Here is a 6836-nt window from a genome sequence, read left to right as displayed (position 1 = left end):
GCAGGTCCAGGAGGCCAAACTTCCCAGGTTTTCAAGAGGAAGAAACATCACAGTATTTAAATATAGTGTGGCCCAAAGAGAGCACATCTACAGGCTAATGTGTAATTTTTACATTAAAAGATGGGCTCAGCTAAGGAACCCTGATCCTGAGAAACTCACTGACTCCTGGTCAAATGAGTTTAGAAAATGCTGTTCTCTAAATCAGAATACAGAAGGGTAAGGAAGACACTGTATTTTAGAACTTCACCTTCTGTATGAGACCAAAGGAAGAAAGGTTTATTTTGTCTAAAACCTAAATTTTCTGTAGCATATAATCTAACTCAACTTGTCTCAGAGATGATAGATCATTTAAACAACTCAGACACAAGGAGTCCAGAATGGGAATGAGGGCTTGTAATTCTACATAGCTGAATGTAATACCCAAATACATCCCAGAGTATATTGGGCAGATAATTTTAAAGTATTGACAAAGTCCCTTGTGTGATGGGAGAAAAAATATGTAACTATTAATTAAGTTTTAGCACTGGGGAATCCCCTGATACTGTCTCAATTATTAGGGACTCCCATGTCAACAGGACAAGCCCTTGATCTTGAGGCTTGCTCTCGTGAAGCTCATTTCTGTAGTGGAGAACCTAAGCCTACCTATAGTTAATGCCTAAGAGTTACTTGCAGGAAACCTGCTGTATTGCTCAGATCTGGCCTCTCTCTCCAAGTCCAACTCTCAATAAAATCATTACCCTACCCCTATGTGGGACATGACATCCAGGGGTGAAAGTCTCCCTGGCAACATAGGACATGAATCCCAGGGATGAGCCTGGCCCTGGCACCGTGGGATTGATAATGCCTTTCTGACCAAAAGGGGCAAAAGAAATGTAACAAAATAAGGTATTAGTGGCTGACAGAGTTCAAATAGCTGAGAGGCTATTCAGGAGGTTACTCTTAGGCAAGCTTCAGCTAGATTTTGCTGTTTACCATGGTTTGCCAAACCCAACCAAAACCATTCCTGTCAACCCTAAAGAACACCTAGGGCTCTATCTGAGATTCAACAAAAGTTTCATGCACTAAGATTACCTTCAGAAATCTACAACCTCCAGATGAATTCCTAGTCCACTTAAATCCTAAAACCTGGAGGGGACAGCCTCTCAAAGAACATTAACAAGATCCATCTACATATCCCATATTATCAAGAGCCCTTTCCAACATGGAAAAGTTAGAATGGGCATAGCCCAAATACCCCTAAAGATAGGATTTAACAAATGCGCATGACTGTAGAATCATTATACTGATATTTCTTTTAGTCTCCAATGTCTTGGAGCAGCTAGAAGGAAAAATCTAAAATTGTGGAACTGTAACCCATACCAAACTCTGAAATCTGATGTATAACTACTCGTTACCATGTACTTTGAAATTTATTGCTTTTTTGTATTTATTTCCCAATAAATATAATGTTAAAAAAAAAAAGAAAGAAGAGGGGCTTGGGTCTGTCTTGCTTACTGCATTAGTCCCAGCATCTTCCCCAGAATCTCACATAGGTATGTGTGCAACACATATCTGTTAAATGAGTATATGAGAACCAAATATTAGATTTGGCTGCAAACTAGAAGCCAATTTACTTGCTCTCTCCTCCATTAGAGAAACACTGCACCTTAGGAAGGTAGATGGGGTAGTGGGTTCTAAATAAAAGGAAACCTATGTATAAGTTACTCATCAAGGCACTACCTATTAACTGTGCCAGTGTTACTGCTCCATTTTTCTCTCCTGGCCTCAATACTTGATATTCTTTCATTATGCTGTTATCTTTACGTTTAACTTCCAGTCTCTCAAATTAATCCTTTCCTTCCTCTTCTCCCTTCTCACCATCTTTTAAGAATTCACTCAGGGATTTCCAGTTTTCTAGCCCAGACAATCAGTTAAGTTTCGGGAGTCACCTCTGCTGCCATCAACATGTGGGTCCCAAGACCACTCATGAAACAACCTCCCATTCAATCTACAGCTAGGGCCATTCCAGTTTGCAATGAGAAAGGGAAGATTTCAATGGAAAAAGTGAAGGTGAAATGTTATGTGTCCAGAAAGCGGCCAAATTATGCCCCTTTGGAGTCCTCAGATGAGGAGGATGAAGAATTTCAGTTCATTAAGAAAGCCAAAGAACAAGAAGCAAAGCCTCAGAAACAAGGGAAAGGTTTATGTAGCAACCTCCATCTGTGACATCTGCAAAACTGTACTAGTAAAGATGTGGAAGAGAGATTGGCTTGGCATAGGAAAATAGCGGAACCTGAAATAGTAGAGAAAGTGACTCAAAGGTAGAAGGAGATGCTTGGCACATGAAGTGAGCAGATAAGAGTGAAGAAGAAGAAATTGATGATGAGGACATAGAGCAGCACTGTAGCATGATGTATCAATGAGCACAGGAGAGATAAAAGATGAAGTAGTGGAGAATTAGGGGCTGTGCTCATCAGGTTCATGTGTCAACTTGGCCAGGTGATGGTGCCCAGCTGTCTGGTCAAACAAGCACTGGCCTATCTGTTGCTGTGTGGACACTTCATAGACTTAAATCATTAGCACATTGGTTGCATGCACGACTAACTACATCTGCAGTCAGCTAAGGTGTGTGTCTTCTGCAATGGGTGATGCTTAATCTAATCACTGGAAGGATGAATCAGAAGAGAAAAATCTCTCTTTCTACTTCAGCCAGCCAGACTCTTTCTGAGAGTTTGTTAAGGGCCTCCATTGGAGATGCCAGCTCACTGCCTGCCCTACAGATTTCAGGTTCTTATGTCCCCATGGTTGCATGACACACTTTTATAAATCTCATATTTACAGATATCTCCTGTTGGGTCTGTTTTTCTAGAGAATCCTGACTAATATAAGGGTGTTCTGGGAAAGAGTCAAAATCAAAGCCCAAGTATGAAGAATATACAAACAATGAGGATGAGATAGAACCTTGCCTGAAGCTAGTCTTCATTCAAATGAAGGACCAAGTGACAGTTCAAGAATATGAGGCTGAAGCATTAAAACAGAGGGAGCTGAAGGAGGAGGCAAAACACATGGTTGAGAAGAGGCTTAAGTACACACTCAGGATTGTAGAAGAGACAAAGAAAGAGCTGGCTGCACTAGATGCACTTAATACTCGTGATGAAAATGATGAGGAAGAATATGAAGCAGGGAAAATTCTGGAGCTAATGAGAAGAAAGAGGGACCCAAGATTGAGAAGTCCTTGAAAAGGAAAAAGCAGAAATTGAATGCATGAGAAACCTGACTAAGGAAGAAAGGGAAGCTGAGCCTCAAGAAATGGCAAAGTCATTGCCAACAAAGCTATTAAGGGCAAATATAAATTCTTACAGAAGTATCATCACTGGGGTGCTTTCTTCATGGATGAGGACGAAGAAGTATTTAAGAGAGATTTTAATGTACCTACTCTGGAGGATCAATTCAACAAAACCATTCTTCCCAAAGTCATGCAGGTCAAGAACTTCAGACTCTGGCCGGACCAAGTACACTCACCTTGTGGATCAAGACACCACTTCCTTCAACTCAGCATAGGGTCAAGAGAGTGCCCAGAACACAAGGTTCCCTATACAAAAGGCAGCTGGGGTATGAGGTGTATTTGAGCAGCCATCTGTTAAGAAGTAGAAAACTACCTAGGGTTCAATTACTTATTCTTCCATCTGTGAAACACAAGAGGAAGTTTCTTGGTATGATTTTACCATAATTTACATGGCCCCTATATCCAGACTATATTGGACCTACTGCCATGCTTGGGACACGGGGCAATTCAGCCTTTGAAAAAGGTGCTTTGTGAAGTTTGGACTCATGCTGAGAAACCCAGAAAAAAGCACCACCTGGGTAGCATTAGAGGCTGAGATGTCGAACACCTCATCACTGCTATAGCTTTCCGTATTTCCTTGGGACTGTTCAATTTCTTTTTCAGCCTCTTAGCTTGGGTCAAAACATGCCCCAAAACAAATAGGACAATGCATTACTTCTGCCTTAGAGTTGGAAGTAAGACATCAGGAAATTTAAGGTGACTGAAATCCTGTTTTGTATTTCTTTGTTGGAGTCAATTTTTTAGGTGAACCAATTTTTTGATCCACTTGAGTGTCAAGAAATAAAAGAATCACACACCAAGATTTTTGAATAGGATACTAGAAATAAAATTTGCGGGTATCTGCCTGTTAACTAAAATAAAGACCAAAAGGGAATTATCAAAAAAAAAAAATCACTGAGGGTTTTACCATGAAAAAAATCAAAATCAGCAAGTAAATGGAGAGTGTGTGCATAGCTCCATATCAGGGTGGTAGGTGGCACTCCATCAATCACCACCCTTGGTGGCGGCCAGAGATAACGATGGGATGTGTGCATTTTCGTGGGTTGCTAAGAGCATCTTTGCACATGGTAGTTAGAGTCAGTTGTCAATTTGGCCAGGTGAACGTGCCTAGTTTTGTTGCTGTGGACATGAGCCAATGGTACCTGAACTCATCTGTTGCTAATTACATCTGCAGTTGTCTAGATGGCATGCCTGCTGCAATGAATGATGTTTGACTTAATTGGCTGGTGCTTAAATGAGAGAGCTCAACATAGCACAGGCCAAGCAGCTCAGCATACATCTCAACATTCACAGCTCAGCCCAGGGCTTTGGAGATGCAGAAAGAAATCTCCCTGGGAAAAGTTGTTGGAACCCAGAGGCCTGGAGAGAAGGCCAGCAGAGACCATCCTGTGCCTTCCCACATAAGAGAGAACCTCAGTTGAAAGTTAGCTGCCTTTCCTCTAAAGAGCTAATGAAATAAATCCCCTTTTATTAAAAGCCAATCTGTCTCTGGTGTGTTGTGTTCTGGCAGCTAGCAAACTAGAACAGAGCTCTTGGGTCAAAATGTATGACCAAGGGAAGCAGCACAGGGCTGATCATGACACCGGTGGCAGAGGGCTTATTGGCCACTCAACCTGAGGAGCCTGTTCAAGACAATGCTGCTGTGGAGACAGCTAAGGAAGTCAAGGAGCCCACTGAAACTGACATCAATGAGTTCTGCCAGGACATGTTTTCCAAAATGGCCACTTACCCAACTGGCAAACTGATGGCCACCAGCAAAGATTATAAGCTTCTGGAAAATATGAATAAACTAATCAGCTTGAAAGTTCTTGAAATGAAAATATTGCTACAAACATTAGTAGAAACTTAAAGGACTCAAACAGAAGTATGCTGGTCTGCAGACCTATCTGGATCAGATCAATATAACCTAAGGGCAAGGTATTGGCTCTTAAACAGGCAGCCTACCAATTGATGGAATATTCAAAAGCAAACAAAAAAAAAAAACTGGGCCCTTTCTGCCTCCACTGCCGCCATGGTGCCCGTGAAAAAGCTTGTAGTGAAGGGAGGCAGAAAAAAAAGCTGGCTCTGAAGTTCACCCTCGACTGCACCTACCCTGTAGAAGATGGAATCATGGACACTGCCAATTTTGAGCAGTTTCTTCAAGAAAGAATCAAAGTTAATGGAAAAGCTGGTAATCTCAGTGGAGGGGTCATAACCATTCAAAGGAGCAAGAGCAAAATTACTATAACCTCAGGGGTGCCTTTTTCCAAAAGGTATTTGAAATATCTCACCAAAAAATATTTGGAGAAGAATAATCTACGTGATTGGTTGTGCATAGTTGCTAACAGGAAGGAAAACTATGAATTATGCTACTTCCAGATCAACCAGGATGAAGAGGAGGAGGAAGACGAGGACTGAAACTTGCTTTTCCTGGAATGTTTTATATAAATCCTTCAATAAAACTTGGGAACCAAAAAAAACTGGAAGACAAGTACAAGAAGCTGGAAAAGCAATGAAAAATTTATTACTATAGGAGAAAGTCTTTTTAATGTGGAATAATGTTTTATAAGACCCAAATCTTGAGGCTGATGGAATTCTAAGGACTCCTCAAAGTATGCTGGTGGTGCCAAGAATAGCCCAATATTGAAGTAAACTAGAGAACTATGGTTATTCTTGAATCTCTTTTGAGGTGGCATCTTTCAAAAACTCACACTTATAACTCTTTGCCTTCTACCTGAATGTCTCACCATCCATTTAGGACAGAGACTCCCACAAAGTTCAGAATAAACCTGGGCTTGGTGGTAGAATCAAATGAGAGAGCCTATGTTTTACCGGTAGTGGTTGATTACTTCATTATTTCCTTAAATGACTGATCTTTAAGTTACTGTGATTGTATAAATGCTTGTTTTTGCTATTAATGATACTAATGTCTTGTTAAGACTCTAAATTAAAAAGAAAACAAGTCAAAAAAAATTTATTACTGAGCTTTTGAGATGCCATCCCAAGTCTTTGCTCTCAGTAGCTCTGGTTGGACTTCACAGAAAAAATCAGTGCAAAGTCTGAAGGTGTGAGTTCCAAGATGAACAGGGTAAAAGTCCAATCTAAGGTGATCCTAAACCTCAGAAAACACAACTATTATAATGTAATAAGGAGATGGCTCCAGGAGTAGAAACCAACTGCTGAAGTGAGACATGATTAAACTTCAGGGAAAAGACCAAATTGTCCCAGAAACGAGAAGATACTAGCATTGCCAGTGCTGAAGAAATTCCCTTAGCATCTTGCTGGCATACAAGACTTTGGAACTGGTACCATGTCCAGCAGCCTTTCAGGACAATGAAAGGTTTCGGCCAGCTTTTTCAGGAGAGGGAACAGGTTTCATAGGAAAATTCCTTCCATAGAGGATTTATAAGAGCCAGGTCTAGGTGGATAAGGTATCACTAGTGGCAGTTAAGGAATTTAGAACTGTACCCCTCCTCAAACACTTGCATCCCTCTCCCTTCATCTTCTATTCACCCCAGAGAGATTCTGGGCT

At 40.9% G+C, this 6836-nt stretch overlaps 2 pseudogenes; both read left to right on the top strand.

The window, feature by feature from the left end:
- The first annotated feature begins 1944 nt into the window (after nucleotides 1–1944).
- On the top strand, nucleotides 1945–3642 carry LOC143670360 (microfibrillar-associated protein 1-like; annotated as a pseudogene).
- Nucleotides 3643–5201: 1559 nt separating this feature from the next.
- LOC143670256 (large ribosomal subunit protein eL22 pseudogene) lies at nucleotides 5202–5722 on the top strand (annotated as a pseudogene).
- The last annotated feature ends 1114 nt before the right edge of the window (nucleotides 5723–6836 follow it).

This window comes from Tamandua tetradactyla, chromosome X (genome assembly GCF_023851605.1).
Source record: "Tamandua tetradactyla isolate mTamTet1 chromosome X, mTamTet1.pri, whole genome shotgun sequence".
Lineage (NCBI taxonomy): Eukaryota > Metazoa > Chordata > Mammalia > Pilosa > Myrmecophagidae > Tamandua > Tamandua tetradactyla.
Note: the sequence above shows the minus strand (reverse complement) of the source record. Positions and strands in the feature narration are given on the sequence as shown.